Here is a 20,463-nt window from a genome sequence, read left to right on the forward strand (position 1 = left end):
AAATATCTGCACCGCTATCTGTATAAACATGGAAATAACTACACCGCTGTCTCTATAAACATGGAAATATGTACACCGCTATGTGTATAAACATGGAAATATCTCCACTGCCATCTGTAAAAACATGGAAATATCTACACAGTCATTTGAATAAAGATGGAAATATCTTCACCACCATCTGTATAAACATGGAAATACCTACAATACCATCTGTATACACATGGAAATATCTACACAGACATCTGTATAAATATGGAAATATCTACACCGCCATCTGTATAAACATGAAAATATCTACACTGCCATCTGTAGAAAGATGTTAATATCTACACCACTATCTCTATTAATATGGAAATATCTACACTGCCATCTCCATAAACATGAAAATATCTACACTGCCATCTCCATAAAGATGGAGGTATCTACTCTGCCATGTGTATAAACACGGAAATATCTACACCACAATCTGTGTAAACATGGAAATATCTAAACCACTATCTGTTTAAACATGGAAATATCTACAACGCCATCTGCATGTCCATGGAAATATCTACGCTGCCATCTGTATAAACATGGAAATATCTACACGGCCATCTGTGTATAGATGGAAATATCAACACCGCCATCTGTAGAAACATGGAAATATCTACACCTCTATCTCTATAAACATGGAAATATCTGCACTGCCATCTGTAAAAACATGGAAATACGTATACAGTCATCTGTATAAACATGGAAATATCTACAATGCCATCTGTAATACACATGGAAATATATACACAGCCATCTGTATATATATGTAAATATCTACACTGCTATCTCTATAAACATGGAAATACCTACACCGCCATCTCTATAAACATGAAAATATCTACACTGCCATCTCCATAAACATGGAACTAACTACTCAGCCATCTGTATAAACATGGAAACATCTACACCGCCATCTGTGTGAATAAGGAAATATCTACAATGCCATCTGTATAAAGATATAAATATCTGCACCGTGAGCTGTATAAACATGGAAATATCTACATCGCTATCTGTATAAACGCGGAAATACTAATATCGCTGTCGGTATAAACATGGAAATATCTACAACGCCATCTATATAAACATGGAAATATCTACACCGCTAATCCATAAACATGGAAATACCTACAACGATATCTCTATGAACATGGAAATATCTACACCGCTATCTGTATAAACATGGAAATATCTACACCGCTATCTGTATAAACATGGAAATATCTACACCACGATCTGTATAAACATGGAAATATCTACACCGCTATTTGCATAAACAAGCAAATATCTACACCGTGATCTGTATAAACATGGAAATATCTACACCGCCATCTCTAAAAACATGGAAATATCTACACACCTATCTGTATAAACATGGAAATATCCACACTGCTATCTCTATAAACATGGAAAAATAAACACCGCTATCTCTATGAACATGGAAATATCTACACCGCCATCTCTATAAACATGGAAATATCTACACCACGATCAGTATAAACATGGAAACACCTACACCGCTATCTGTATAAACATGGAAATACTTACAAAGTTATCTGTATAAACATGGATATATCTCCACCGCCATCTGTATAAACATGGAAATACCTACACAGCCATGTGTATATACATGGAAATATCTACACCACTATCCATATAAACATGGAAATAACTACACCGCTATCTGTATAAACATGGAAATATCTACACCACCATCTACATATCCATGGAAATATCTGTGCCGCCATCTGTACAAACATGGAAATATCTGCACAGCTATCTGTATAAGCTTGGAAATATCTACACCGCGGTCTGTATAGAGATGGAAATATCTACACCGCTATCTGTATAAACATGCAAACATCTACACCGCTATCTCTATAAACATGGAAATATCTACACCGTGATCTCTATAAACATGGAAATATTTACTCCGCTATCTGTATAAACATGGAAATTTCTACACCGTTATCTGTATAAACATGGAAATATCTACACCGCTATCTCTATAAACATGGAAATATCTACACCGTGATCTGTATAAACATGGAAATATTTACACCGCTATCTGTATAAACATGGAAATGTCTACACTGTTATCTGTATAAATATGGAAATACCTACACCGCTATCTGTATAAACATGGAAATATCTACACCGCCATCTGTATAAACATGGAAATATCTACACCGCTATCTGTATAAACATGGAAATATCTACACCGCGATCTGTATAAACATGGAAATATCTACACCGCGATCTGTATAAACATGGAAATATCTACACCGCGATCTGTATAAACATGGAAATACCTTCACCACAATCTGTATAAACATGGAAATATCTACACAGCTACCTGTATAAACATGGTAATATCTTCACCACCATCTATAAAAACATGGAAATATCTACACCGCCATCTGTATAAACATGGAAATATCTATAATGCCATCTGTATAAAGATGGAAATATCTACACCGCAATCTGTGTAAACGTGGAAATATCTACACCGCGATCTGTATAAACATGAAAATATCTACACCGCGATGTGTATAAACATGGAAATATCTACACCGTGATCTGTATAAACATGGAAACATCTACACCGCTATCTGTATAAACATGGAAATACCTACAAAGTCAACTGTATAAACATGGAAATATCTACACAGCCATCTGTATAAACATGGAAATATCTACACAGACATCTGTATATACATGGAAGTATCTACACAGCTATATGTATAAACATGGAAATAACTACACCGCTATTTGTATAAACAAGGAAATATCTACACCGTGATCTGTATAAACATGGAAATATCTACACCGCCATCTCTATAAACATGGAAATATCTACACCCCTATCTGTATAAACATGGAAATATCCACACCGCTATCTCTATAAACATGGAAAAATCAACACCGCTATCTCTACGAACATGGAAATATCTACACCGCCATCTCTATAAACATGGAAATATCTACACCACGATCAGTATAAACATGGAAATATCTACACCGCTATCTGTATAAACATGGAAATATCTACACCGCCATCTGTATAAACATGGAAATATCTACACAGACATGTGTATATACATGGAAACAACTACTCCGCTATCTATATAAACATGGAAATAACTGCACCGCTATCTGTATAAATATGGAAATATCTACACCACCATCTACATATCCATGGAAATATCTGTGCCGCCATCTGTATAAACATGGAAATATCTACACGGTCATCTCTGTATAGATGGAAATAACAACACCGCCCTCTGTACAAAGATGGAAATATCTGCACCGCTATCTGTATAAACATGGAAATACCTACACCGTGGTCTGTATAAACATGGAAATATCTACAGTGCTATCAATATAAACATGGAAATATCTACACCGCTATCTCTATAAACATGGAAATATCTACACCGTGATCTGTATAAACATGGAAATATTTACACAGCTATCTGTATAAACATGGAAATTTCTACACTGTTAGCTGTATAAATATGGAAATATCTACACCGCTATCTGTATCTACATGGAAATATCTACACCGATATCTCTATAAACATGGTAATATCTCCACCGCAATCTGCATAAACTTGGGAATATCTCCATCGATATCTGTATAAACATCAAATACCTCCAGCGCTATCTTTATAAACATGGAAATATCTGCACCCCTATCTTTATAAAAATGGAAATGCCTACAACACTATCTGTGTAAACATGGAAATATCCACACAGCTGTCTGTGTAAACATGGAAATATGTACAACGCTATCTGTGTGAAGAAGGAAATATGTACACCGCAATCTGGGCAAATATGGAAATCTCTACAACTCTATCTCTGTAAACATGGAAATATCTACACCGCTATGTGTATAAACATGAATATATCTACATCGCTATCTGTATAAACATGATTATATGTACACCGCTATCTGTATAAACTTGGAAATATATACACAGTCATCTGTCTAAACATGGAAATATCTACACCTCCATCTGTATAAACATGTAAATAACTGCACTGCAATCTGTATAAACATGGAAATATCCTCACAGCCATCTGTATAAGCATGTAAATGTCTACTCCGCTATCTCTATAAACATGGAAGTATGTACACCGCTATCTGTATAAACATGGAAATATCTGCACCGCTATCTCTATAAACATGGAAATATCTACACCGCTGTCTGTATAAACATGGAAATATCTACAGCGCTATCTGTATAAACATTGAAATATCTCCACCGCTATCTGCATAAACATGGAAATATCTACACCGCTATCTTTATGAACATGGAATTATCTACACCGCTCTCTGTATAAACATGGAAATATCCACATCACTATCTGTGTCAACATGAAAATATCTACACAGCTGTCTGTGTAAACATGGAAATATGTACTCCGCTATCTGTGTGAAGATGGATATATCTAAATGGCAATCTGTGCAAATATGGAAATATCTACTCCTCTATTTCTGTAAACATGGAAATATCTACACCGCTATCTGTACAAACATGGAAATATCTACACCGCTATCTGTATAAACTTGGAAATATCTACACCGCTATCTTTATAAATATGGAAATATCTTCACCGATATCTCTATAAACATGGAAATGTCTACACCACTATCTATATAAACATGGAAATATCTACATGGGAATCTCTATAAACATGGAAATATCTACACCGCCATCTGTATAAACATGGAAATATCTACACTGTCATCTGTATAAACATGGAAATATCTACACCACTATCTGTATAAAATTGGAAATATCTACACCGCAATCTGTATCCACATGGAAATATCTACTCCTCCATCTCTGTAAACATGGAAATACCTACACCGCTATCTGTATAAACAAGAAAATATCTACACCACTATCGGTATAAACAGGGAAATATCTACACCACGGTCTGTATATACATGGATATATCTACACCGCTATCTGAATAAACATGGAAATATCTACAACACTATCTGTGTAAACATGGAAATATCTACACAGCTGTCTGTGTAAACATGGAAATATGTACACCACTTTCTGTGTGAAGATGGAAATATCTACACGGCAATATGTGCAAATATGGAAATATCTACACCTCTATCTCTGTAAACATGGAAATATGTACACCGCTATATGTATAAACATGGAAATATCCACATGGCTATCTCTATAAACATTGAAATATCTACACCGCCTTCTTTATAAACGTGCAATTATCTACACAGTCATCTGTATAAACATGGATATATCTACACCACTATCTGTATAAACATGGAAATATCTACAATGCCATCTGTAAACATGGAAATAACATCACCGCTATCACTATAAACATGGAAATACCTACACCGCTATCTGTATAAACATGGAAATATCTCCACCGCTATCTGTATAAACATGGAAATATCCACACCGCTATCTGTATAAACTTAGAAATATCTCCACCGCTATCTGTCTAAACATGGAAATATCAACACCGCCATCTTTATAAACATGGAAATATCTACACCGCTATCTGTATAAACATGGAAATATCTACAACACTATCTATGTAAACATGAAAATATGTACTCCGCTATTTGTGTGAAGATGGAAATATCTACACGGCAATCTGTGTAAATATGGAAATATCTACACCTCTATCTCTGTAAACATGGAAATATCTACACCGATATCTGTATAAACATGGAAATATCTACACCGCCAACTGAGTAAACTTGGAAACATCTACACCGCTATCTCTATAAATATGGAAATATCTACAAAGCTATCTCTATTAACATGGAAATATCTACACGGCTATCTGTATCTACATGGAAATATCTACACCGCTATCTCTATAAACATGGAAATATCTCCATCGCAATCTGCATAAAGTTGGAAATACATACACCTCCATCTGTATAAACATGTAAATATTTCCACCGCTATCTGTATAAACACGGAAATATCTACAACGCTATCTGTATTAACATGGAAATATCTACACCGCTATCTGTATAAACATAGAAATATCTACAGCGCTATGTGTATAAAAATGGAAATATCTCCACCGCTATCTGTATAAACATGGAAGTATCTCCTCCGCTATCTTTATAAACATGGAAATACCTACACCGCTATCTGCATGAACTTGGAAATATCTACAAAACTATCTGTGTAAACATGGAAATATCTACACACCTGTCTGTGTAAACATGGAAATATATACACCGCTATCTGTGTGAAGATGGAAATATTGACACCGCAATCTGTGCAAATATGGATATAACTACACCTCTATCTCTGTAATCATGGAATTACCTACACCGCTACCTGTATAAACATGTAAATATCTACACCGCTATCTGTATAAACATGGAAATATCTACACCACGGTCTGTATAAACATGGATATATCTACACCGCTATCTGTATTAACATATAAATATCTCCACCGCTATCTGTATAAACATGGAAATAACTACACGGCTATCTCTATAAATGTGGAAATATCTACACCGTCATCTGTATAAACATGGAATTAACTACACAGTCATCTGTATAAACATGGAAATATCTACACCACTATCTCTATGAACATGGAAATATCTACAATGCCGTCTGTATAAACATGGAAATATCTTCACAGCTATCTCTATAAATATGGAAATAGCTACACCGATATCTATATAAACATGGAAATATCTCCACTACTCTCTGTATCAACATGGAAATACCTACACCGCTATCTGTATAAACATGTAAATATCTACACCGCTATCTGTATAAACATGGAAATATCTACACCACGGTCTGTATAAACATGGATATATCTACACCGCTATCTGTATAAACATGTAAATATCTACACCGCTATCTGTATAAACATGGAAATAACCACATGGCTATCTCTATAAATGTGGAAATATCTACACCGCCATCTGTATAAACATGGAATTAACTACACAGTCATCTGTATAAACATGGAAATATCTACATCACTATCTCTATGAACATGGAAATATCTACAATGCCGTCTGTATAAACATGGAAATATCTTCACCGCTATCTCTGTAAATATGGAAATAGCTACACCGATATCTGTATAAACATGGAAATATCTCCACCACTCTCTGTATCAACATGGAAATACCTACACCGCTATCTGTATAAACTTGGAAATATCTACCCCGCTATCTGTATAAACATGGAAATATCTTCACCGATATCTATATCAACATGGAAATGTCTACACCACTATCAGCATAAACATGGAAATATCTACGTGGCTATCCCTATAAACATGGAAATGTCTACACCGCCATCTGTATAAACCTGGAAATAACTTCAATGTCATCTGTGTAAACAAGGAAATATCTACACCACTATCTGTATAAACATGGAAATATCTACACAGCCATCTCTGTAAACATGGAAATATCTACACAGACATCTCTATAAACTTGGAAATATCTACATCGCTATCTGCATAAACATGGAAATAGCCACACCACTATCTGTAAAAGCATGGAAATATCTACACCGCCATCTGTAAAAACATGGAAATATCTACAGAGTCATCTGTATAAACATGGAAATATCTACACCTCCATGTGTATAAACATGGATATATCTACGCTGCCAACTGTATAAAAATGGAAATAGCCACACCGAAATCTGTATAAACATGGAAATATCTACACCACCATCTGAAAAAACATGGAAATATCTACACCGCTATCTGCATAAATATGGAAATATCTACACCGCTATCTCTATAAACAAGGAAATATCTACACTGCTATCTGTATCTACATGGAAATATCTAGACCGCTATTTCTATAAACATGGTAATATCTCCACCGCAATCTGCATAAACATGGAAATATCTCCACCGATATCTGTATAAACATGGAAATATCTCCACCGCTATCTTTATAAACATGGAAATATCTACACCGTTATCTGTATAAACATGGAATTATCTCCACCGCTATCTATATAAAAATGGAAATATCTTCAACACTATCTGTGTAAACATGGAAATATCTACACAGCTGTCTGCGTAAACATAAAATATGTACAATGCTATCTGTGTGAAGATGGAAATATATACACCGCAATCTGGGCAAATATGGAAATATCTACACCTCTATCTCTGTAAACATGGAAATATCTACACCGCTATCTGTATAAACATGAAAATATCTTCACCGCTATCTGTATAAACATGGAAATATCTACACCATGGTCTGTATAAACATGGATATTTTTACACCGCTATCTGTATAAACTTGGAAATATCTACACAGTCATCTGTCTATACATGGAAATAACTTCACCTCCATCTGTATAAACATGGAAATAAATTCACTGCAATCTGTTTAAACATTTAAATATCTACACAGCCATCTGTATAAGCATGCAAATATCTACTCCGCTATCTCTATAAACTTGGAAGTACGTACACCACTATCTGTATAAACATGGAAATATCGACACCGCTATCTGTATAAACATGGAAATATCTACACCGCTGTCTGTATAAACATGGAAATATCTACAGCGCTATCTGTATAAACATGGAAATATCTCCACCGCTATCTGTATAAACATGGAAATATATACACCGCTATCTTTATGAATATGGAAATATCTACACCGATATCTGTATAAACATGGAAATATCCACAACACTATCTGTGTAAACATGGAAATATCTACACAGCTGTCTGTGTAAACATGGAAATATGTACACCGCTATCTGTATAAACATGGAAATTTCTACACTGTTATCTTTATAAATATGGAAATATCTACACCGCTATCTGTATAAACATGGAAATATCTACACCGCTATCTGTATAAACATGGAAATATCTACACTGCTATCTGTATAAAGATGGAAATATCTACTGCGCTATCTGTTTAAAAATGGAAATATCTCCACCGCTATCTGAATAAACATGGAAGTATCTACTCCGCTATCTTTATAAACATGGAAATATCTATACCGCTATCTGCATGAACATGGAATTATCTACAACACTATCTGTGTAAACATGGAAATATCTACACACCTGTCTGTGTAAACATGGAAATATATACACCGCTATCTGTGTGAAGATGGAAATATCGACACCGCAATCTGTGCAAATATGGATATATATACACCTCTATCTCTGTAAACATGGAACTATCTACACCGCTATCTGTATAAACATGTAAATATCTACACCGCTATCTGTATAAACATGGAAAGATCTACACCGCTATCTGTATAAACATGGAAATATCTACACCGCTATCTTTATGAACATGGAAATGTCTACACCGCTATCTCTATAAACATGGAAATATCCACAAAACTATCTGTGTAAACATGGAAATATCTACACAGCTGTCTGTGTATACATGGAAATATGTACACCGCTATCTGTGTGAAGACGGAAATATCTACACGGCAATCTGTGCAAATATGGAAATATCTACTCCTCTATCACTGTAGACATGGATATAACTACACCGCGATCTGTATAAACATGGAAATATCTACACGGATATCTGTATAAACATGGAAATATCTCCAATGCTGTATGTATTAACATGGAAATATCTACACCGCTATCTGTATAAACATGGAAATATCTACCCTGCTATATGTATAAACATGGAAATATCTACTGCGCTATCTGTTTAAAAATGGAAATATCTCCACCGCTATCTGTATAAACATGGAAGTATCTACTCCGCTATCTTTATAAACACGGAAATATCTATACCGCTATCTGCATGAACATGGAAATATCTACAACACTATCTGTGGAAACATGGAAATATCTACACAATTGTCTGTGTAAACATGGAAATATATACTCCGCTATCTGTGTGAAGATTGAAATATCGACACAGCAATCTGTGCAAATATGGATATATATACACCTCTATCTCTGTAAACATGGAAATATCTACACCGCTATGTGTATAAACATGTAAATATCTACACCGCTATCTGTATAAACATGGAAATATCTACACCGCTATCTGTATAAACATAGAAATATCCACATGGCTATCTCTATAAACTTGGAAATATCTACACCGCCATCTATATAAACATGGAATTAACTACACAGTCCTCTAAATAAAAATGGAAATATCTACACCACTATCTCTATGAACATGGAAATATCTACAATGCCGTCTGTATAAACATGGAAATATCTTCACCGCTATCTCTAAAAACATGGAAATAGCTACAACGCTATCTGTAGAAACATGGAAATATCTCCACCACTCTCTGTATAAACATGGAAATAACTACACCGCTATCTGTATAAACATGGAAATATCTACACCGCTATCTGTATAAACTTGGAAATATCTACACCGCTATCTGTATAAATATGGAAATATCTTCACTGATATCTCTATAAACATGGAAATGTCTACACCACTATCTGTATAAACATGGAAATATCTACATGGCTATCTCTATAAACATGGAAATATCTACACTGCCATCTCTATAAACATGGAAATAACTACACTGTCATCTGTATAAACATGGAAATATCTACACCTCTATCTGTATAAACATGGAAATATCTACACAGTCATCTGTATAAACATGGAAATATCTAAACCTCCATCTGTATAAACATGGATATATATACACTGCCATCTGTATAAAAATGGAAATAGCTACACCGCAGTCTGTATAAACATGGAAATATCTACACCGCCATCTGAATAAACATGGAAATATCTACACCGCTATCTGCATAAATATGGAAATATCTACACCGCTATCTCTATAAACATGGAAATATCTACACCGCTATCTGTAACTACATGGAAATATCTACACCGCTATCTCTATAAACATGGTAATATCTCCACCGCAATCTGCATAAACTTGGGAATATCTCCACCGATATCTGTATAAACATCAAATATCTCCACCGCTATCTTTATAAACATGGAAATATCTGCACCCCTATCTTTATAAAAATGGAAATATCTACAACAGTATCTGCGTAAACATGGAAATATCTACACAGCTGTCTGTGTAAACATGGAAACATGTACAACGCTATCTGTGTGAAGATGGAAATATCTACACGGCAATCTGGGCAAATATGGAAATCTCTACACCTCTATCTCTGTAAACATGGAAATATCTACACCGCTATCTGTATAAACATGAATATATCTACATCGCTATCTGTATAAACATGATTATATGTACACCGCTATCTGTATAAACTTGGAAATATATACACAGTCATCTGTCTAAACATGGAAATATCTATACCTCCATCAGTATAAACCTGGCAATAACTTCACTGCAATCTGTATAAACATGGAAATATCTACACAGCCATCTGTATAAGCATGTAAATATCTACACCGCTATCTCTATATACATGGAAGAATGTACACCGCTATCTGTATAAACATGGAAATATCTGCACCGCTATCTCTATAAACATGGAAATATCTACACCGCTGTCTGTATAAACATGGAATTATCTACAGCGCTATCTGTATAACCCTTGAAATATCTCCACCGCTATCTGTATAAACATGGAAATATATACACAGATATATTTATGAACATGGAAATATCTACACCGCTATCTGTATAAACATGGAAATATCCACAACACTATCTGTGTAAACATGAAAATATCTACACAGCTGTCTGTGTAAACATGGAAATATGTACACCGCAATCTGTGTGAAGATGGATATATCTGCATGGCAATCTGTGCAAATATGGGAATATCTACTCCTCTATTTCTGTAAACATGGAAATATCTACACCGCTATCTGTATAAACATAGAAATATCTACAAAGCTATCTGTATAAACTTGGAAATATCTACACCGCTAACTGTATAAATATGGAAATATCTTTACCGATATCTCTATAAACTTGGAAATGTCTTCACCACTATCTGTATAAACATGGAAATATCTGCATGCCTATCTCTATAAACATGGAAATATCTACACCGCCATCTGTCTAAAGATGGAATTATCTACACAGTCATCTGTATAAACATGGAAATATCTACACCACTATCTCTATGAACATGGAAATATCTACAATGCCATCTGTATAAACATGGAAATATCTTCACCGCTATCTCTACAAACATGGAAATAGCTACACCGCTATCTGTATAAACATGGAAATATCTCCACCACTCTCTGTATAAACATGGAAATCTAGAAACCGCTATCTGTATAAATATGGAAATATATTCACCAATATCTCTATAAACATGGAAATTTCTACACCACTATCTGTAAAAACATGGAAATATCTACATGGCTATCTCTATAAACATGGAAATATCTACACCGCCATCTGTATAAACATGGAAATAACTACACTGTCATCTGTATAAACATGGAAATATCTACACCACTATCTCTATAAAATTGGAAATATCTACACCGCTATCTGCATAAATATGGAAATATCTACACCGCTATGTCTATAAACATGGAAATAACTACACCGCTCTCTGTATCTACATGGAAATATCTACACCGCTATCTCTATAAAGATGGTAATATCTCCACCGCAATTTGCATAAACTTGGAAATATCTCCGCCGATATCTGTATAAACATGGAAATATCTCCACCGCTATCTTTATAAACATGGAAATATCTACACCGCTATCTGTATAAACATGGAAATATCTGCACCGCTATCTGTATAAAAATGTAAATATCTACAACACTATCTGTGTAAACATGGAAATATCTACACAGATCTCTGTGTAAACATGGAAATATGTACAACGCTATCTGTGTGAAGATGGAAATAACTACACCACAATCTGGGCAAATATGGAAATATCTACACCTCTATCTCTGTAAACATGGAAATACCTACACCGCTATCTGTATAAACATGAAAATATCTACACCACTATCTGTATGAACATGGAAATATCTACACCACGGTCTGTATAAACATGGATATATCTACACCGCTATATGTATAAACATGGAAGTATCCACAACACTATCTGTGTAAACATGGAAATATCTACACAGCTGTCTGTGTAAACATGGAAATATGTACACCGCTATCTGTGTGAAGATGGAAATACTTACACGGCAATATGTGCAAATATGGAAATATCTACACCTCTATCTCTGTAAACATGGAAATATGTACACCGCTATCTGTATAAACATGGAAATATCTACATGGCTATCTCTATAAACTTTGAAATATCTACAACGCCATCTTTATAAACGTGGAATTAACTACACAGTCATGTGTATAAACATGGATATATCTACACCACTGTCTGTATAAACATGGAAATATCTACAATACCATCTGTATAAACATGGAAATAACATCACCGCTATCTCTATAAACATGGAAATACCTACACCGCTATCTGTATAAACATGGAAATATCTCCACCGCTATCTGTATAAACATGGAAATATCAACACCGCTATCTGTATAAACTTAGAAATATCTACACCGCTATCTGTATAAATAGGGAAACAGGCTCTCCGCTATCTGTATAAACATGGAAATATCTAAACCGCCATCTGTAGATACATGGAAATACCTACACAGTCATCTGTATAAACATGGAAATATCCTCAACACTATCTGTATAAACATGGAAATATCAACACTGCCATCTCTATAAACATGGAAATATCTACACAGCCATCTCTATAAACATGGAAATATCTACATCACTATGTGCATAAACATGGAAACAGGCACACCGCTATCTGTATAAACATGGAAATATCTACACCGCCATCTGTAAAAAGATGGAAATATCAACACAGTCATCTGTATAAACATGGAAATATCTACAACTCCATCTGTATAAACATGGAAATACCTACACTGCCATCTGTATAAAAATGGAAATAGCCACACCGCTATCTGTATAAACATGGAAATATCTACACCGCCGTCTGAATAAACATGGAAATATCTACACCGCTATCTGTATAAATATGGAAATATCTACAAAGCTATCTCTGTAAACATGGAAATGTCTACACCGCTATCTGTATCTACATGGAAATATCTACACCACTATCTCTATAAACATGGAAAAATCTCCACCGCAATCTGCATAAACTTGGAAATATCTACACCTCCATCTGTATAAACATGTAAATATTTCCACCACTATCTGTATAAACATGGAAATATCTCCACCGATATCTGTATAAACAGGGAAATATCTCCACCGCTATCTGTATAAACATGGAGAAATCTACACCTCCATCTGTATAAACATGGAAATATCTACACCGCTGTCTGTATAAACATGGAAATATCTACAGCGCTATCTGTATAAACATGGAAATACCTCCACCGCTATCTGTATAAACATGGAAGTATCTACACCGCTATCTGTATAAACATGGAAATATCTACACCGCTGTCTGTATAACCATGGAAATATCTACAGCGCTATCTGTATAAACATGGAAATATCTCCACCGCTATCTGTATAAACATGGAAATATCTACAACACTATCCGTGTAAACATGGAAATATCTACACAGCTGTCTGTGTAAACATGGAAGTATGTACAATGCTATCTGTGTGAAGATGTAAATATCTACACGGCAATCTGTGCAAATATGGAAATATCTTCAACTCTATCTCTGTAAACATGGAAATATCTACACCGCTATCCGTAGAAACATGGAAATATCTACATGGCTATCTCTATAAACATGGAAATATCTACACCTCCATCTTTATAAACATGGAATTATCTACACAGTCATCTGTATAGACATGGAAATATCTACACCACTATCTGTATAAAAATGGAAATACCTACAATGCCGTCTGTATAAACATGGAAATACCTACACCGCTATCTGTATAAACATGGAAATATCTACACCGCTATCAATATAAACATGGAAGTACGTACACCGCTATCTGTATAAACATGGAAATATCTACACCGCTATCTGTATAAATATGGAAATATCTACACGGCTGTCTGTATAAACATGGAAATATCTACAGCGCTATCTGTATAAACATGGAAATATCTCCACCGCTATCTGTATAAACATGGAAATATCTCCACCGCTATCTTTATAAACATGGAAATATCTACACCGCTATCTGTGTAAACATGAAAATATGTACACGGCTATTTGTGTGAAAATGGAAATATCTACATGGCAATCTGTGTAAATATGGAAATATGTACACCTCTATCTCTGTAAACATGGAAACATCTACACCGCTATCTGTATAAAAATGGAAATATCTTCATAGCTAACTCTATAAACATAGAAATATCTACACCGCCAACTTTATAAACATGGAATTATCTACACAGTCATCTGTATAAACATGAAAATATCTACACCACTATCTGTATAAACATGGAAATATCTACAATGCCATCTGTATAAACATGGAAATAGCATCACCGATATCTATATAAACATGGAAATGTCTACACCACTATCTGTATAAACATGGAAATATCTACATGGCTATCTCTATATACATGGAAATATCTACACCGCCATCTGTATAAACATGGATATAACAACACTGTCATCTGTATAAACATGGAAATATCTACACCTCCATCTGTATGAGCATCGAAATATCTACACTGTCATCTGTATACACATGGAAATACCTACACCGCAATCTGTATAAACATGGAAATATCTTCACCGCTATCTCTACAAACATGGAAATAGCTACACCGCTATCTGTATAAACATGGAAATATCTCCACCACTCTCTGTATAAACATGGAAATCTCTACACCGCTATCTGTATAAATATGGAAATATATTCACCAATATCTCTATAAACATGGAAATTTCTACACCACTATCTGTAAAAACATGGAAATATCTACATGACTATCTCTATAAACATGGAAATATCTACACCGCCATCTGTATAAACATGGAAATAACTACACTGTCATCTGTATAAACATGGAAATATCTACACCACTATCTCTATAAAATTGGAAATATCTACACCGCTATCTGCATAAATATGGAAATATCTACACCGCTATGTCTATAAACATGGAAATAACTACACCGCTCTCTGTATCTACATGGAAATATCTACACCGCTATCTCTATAAACATGGTAATATCTCCACCGCAATTTGCATAAACTTGGAAATATCTCCGCCGATATCTGTATAAACATGGAAATATCTACACCGCTATCTGTATAAACATGGAAATATCTGCACCGCTATCTGTATAAAAATGTAAATATCTACAACACTATCTGTGTAAACATGGAAATATCTACACAGCTCTCTGTGTAAACATGGAAATATGTACAACGCTATCTGTGTGAAGATGGAAATAACTACAAAGCAATCTGGGCAAATATGGAAATATCTACACCTCTATCTCTGTAAACATGGAAATACCTACACCGCTATCTGTATAAACATGAAAATATCTACACCACTATCTGTATGAACATGGAAATATCTACACCACGGTCTGTATAAACATGGATATATCTACACCGCTATATGTATAAACATGGAAGTATCTACAACACTATCTGTGTAAAGATGGAAATATCTACACAGCTGTCTGTGTTAACATGGAAATATGTACACCGCTATCTGTGTGAAGATGGAAATATCTACACGGCAATATGTGCAAATATGGAAATATCTACACCTCTATCTCTGTAAACATGGAAATATGTACACCGCTATCTGTATAAACATGGAAATATCTACATGGCTATCTCTATAAACTTTGAAATATCTACAACGCAATCTTTATAAACGTGGAATTAACTACACAGTCATGTGTATAAACATGGATATATCTACACCACTGTCTGTATAAACATGGAAATATCTACAATACCATCTGTATAAACATGGAAATAACATCACCGCTATCTCTATAAACATGGAAATACCTGCACCGCTATCTGTATAAACATGGAAATATCTCCACCGCTATCTGTATAAACATGGAAATATCAACACCGCTATCTGTATAAACTTAGAAATATCTACACCGCTATCTGTATAAATAGGGAAACAGGCTCTCCGCTATCTGTATAAACATGGAAATATCTAAACCGCCATCTGTAGATACATGGAAATACCTACACAGTCATCTGTATAAACATGGAAATATCCTCACCACTATCTGTATAAACATGGAAATATCAACACTGCCATCTCTATAAACATGGAAATATCTACACAGCCATCTCTATAAACATGGAAATATCTACCTCACTATGTGCATAAACATGGAAACAGGCACACTGCTATTTGTATAAACATGGAAATATCTACACCGCCATCTGTAAAAAGATGGAAATATCAACACAGTCATCTGTATAAACATGGAAATGTCTACACCTCCATCTGTATAAACATGGAAATACCTACACTGCCATCTGTATAAAAATGGAAATAGCCACACCGCTATCTGTATAAACATGGAAATATCTACACCGCCATCTGAATAAACATGGAAATATCTACACCGCTATCTGTATAAATATGGAAATATGTACAAAGCTATCTCTATAAACATGGAAATGTCTACACCGCTATCTGTATCTACATGGAAATATCTACACCACTATCTCTATAAACATGGAAAAATCTCCACCGCAATCTGCATAAACTTGGAAATATCTACACCTCCATCTGTATAAACATGTAAATATTTCCACCACTATCTGTATAAACATGGAAATATCTCCACCGATATCTGTATAAACAGGGAAATATCTCCACCGCTATCTGTATAAACATGGAGAAATCTACACCTCCATCTGTATAAACATGGAAATATCTACACCGCTGCCTGTATAAACATGGAAATATCTACAGCGCTATCTGTATAAACATGGAAATATCTCCACCGCTATCTGTATAAACATGGAAGTATCTACACCGCTATCTGTATAAACATGGAAATATCTACACCGCTGTCTGTATAACCATGGAAATACCTACACCGCTATCTCTATAAACATGGAAATACCTACACCGCTATCTCTATAAATATGGAAATATCCACACCGCCATCTGCATATTCATGGAAATATCTACAATGCCATCTGTATAAAGATGGAAATATCTACACGGCAATCTGTTTACAGATGGAAATATCAACACCGCCATCTCTACAAACATGGAAATATCTACACCGATATCTGTATAAACATAGAAATATCTACACTGCAGTCTGTATAAACATGGAAATATCTACACCGGTATCTGTATAAACATGGAAATATCTACACCACGATCTGTACAAACATGGAAATATTTACACTGCTATCTGTATAAACCTGGAAATATCTACACTGCTATCTCTATAAATATGGAAATATCTACACCGCCATCTGTATAAACATGGAAATAACTACACAGTCAAGTGTAGGAACATGGAAATATCTACACCACCGTTTGTATAAAGATGGAAAAATCTACAACGTTATCTGTATAAACATGGAAATATCTACACAGTGATCTGTATGAACATGGAAATATGTACAGCACTCTCTGAATAAAGATGGAAATACCTACACCGCTATCTGTAAAAACATGGAAATATCTGCACCACTATCTGTATAAATATGGAAATATTTACACCGCTATATCTATAAACATGGAAATATCTACACCGCTATCTCTATAAACATGTAAATACCTTCACCGCCGTCTGTATTAACATGGAAATATCTACACAGTCAACTGTATAAACCTTGAAATATCTACACTGTCATCTATATAAACATGGAAATATCTACAGAGAACTCTGAATAAACATGGAAATATCGGCACAGCCATCTGTATAAACATGGAAATATCTACACCGCTATCTGTGTAAACATGGAAATATCTACACCACTATGAGTATTAACGTGGAAATATCTCCATTGCTATCTGTATAAACATGGACATATCTCCACCGCAATCTGTATAAACATGAAAATATCTACACTGCTATCTCTATAAACATGGAAATATCTACAGTGCCATCTGTACAAACATGGAAATATCTACACAGTCATCTGTAGAAATAGGGAAATATCTACACTGCTATCTCTATAAACATGGAAATAACTACACCGCTATCTCTATAAACATGTAAATATCTACACCGCTATCTCCATCAACTTGGAAATATATAAACCGCCATCTCTTTAAACATGGAGTTATCTACAACGCCATCTACATAAACAAGAAAATATCTACACTGCCATCTATATAAACATGGAAATATCTACACAGCCATCTCTATAAACATGGAAATATCTACACCGCAATCTCTATAAACATGGAAATATCTACATTGCCATTTGTAGAAAGATGGAAATATCTACACTGCCATCTGTATAAACGTGGAAATATCTACACCGCTATCTGTATAAACATGGAAATATCTACACCGCAATCTGTATAAACATGGAAGTATCTACACCGCTACCTGGATAAATATGAAATATCTAAACCGCTATCTCTATAAAAATGGAAATATCTACACTGCTATCTGTATAAACATGGAAATATCCTCACCGCTATCTCTGTGAACATGGATATATCTACACCGCTATCTCTATAAACATGGAAATATCTACACCGCCATCTCTATAAACATGGAAATATCTGCACCGCCATCTGTATAAAGATGGAAATATCTACACCTCCATCTGCATAAAGATGGAAATATCTACACTGCGATGTGTACACATGGAAATATCTACACAGCCATCTGTATAAACATGGAAATATCTACACCGCTACCTCTATAAACATGGAAATACCTACAATGCAATCTGTATAAAAATGGAAATATCTACATCGCTCTCTGTGTAAACATGGAAATATCACCACCGATATCTGTTTAAATATGTAAATACCTACACCGCTATCTGTATAAAAATGGAAATATCTACACAGTCAACTGTATATACATGGAAATATCTACACAATCATCTCTATAAACATGGAAAAAACAACACTGCCATCTGTATAAACATGGTAATATCTACACAATCATCTGTATATACATGGAAATATCTACACCACCTTCTCTATAAACATGGAAATATCTACACTGCCGTCTGTATACACATGGAAATTTCTACAGAGCCATCAGTATAACCATGGAAACATCTGCACCGCTATCTCTATACACATGGAAATAACTACACTGCAATCTGTATAAACATGGAAATATCTACACCACAAACTCTATAAACATGGAAATATCTACACCGCCATCTCTATAAATATGAAAATATCTACACCGCCATCTCCATAATCATGGAACTATCTACACCGCCATCTGTGTAAACATGGAAATATATACACTGCCGTCTGTA

Source organism: Pan paniscus, chromosome 6, assembly GCF_029289425.2.
Source record: "Pan paniscus chromosome 6, NHGRI_mPanPan1-v2.0_pri, whole genome shotgun sequence".
In the NCBI taxonomy this organism is placed as follows: Eukaryota; Metazoa; Chordata; class Mammalia; order Primates; family Hominidae; genus Pan; species Pan paniscus.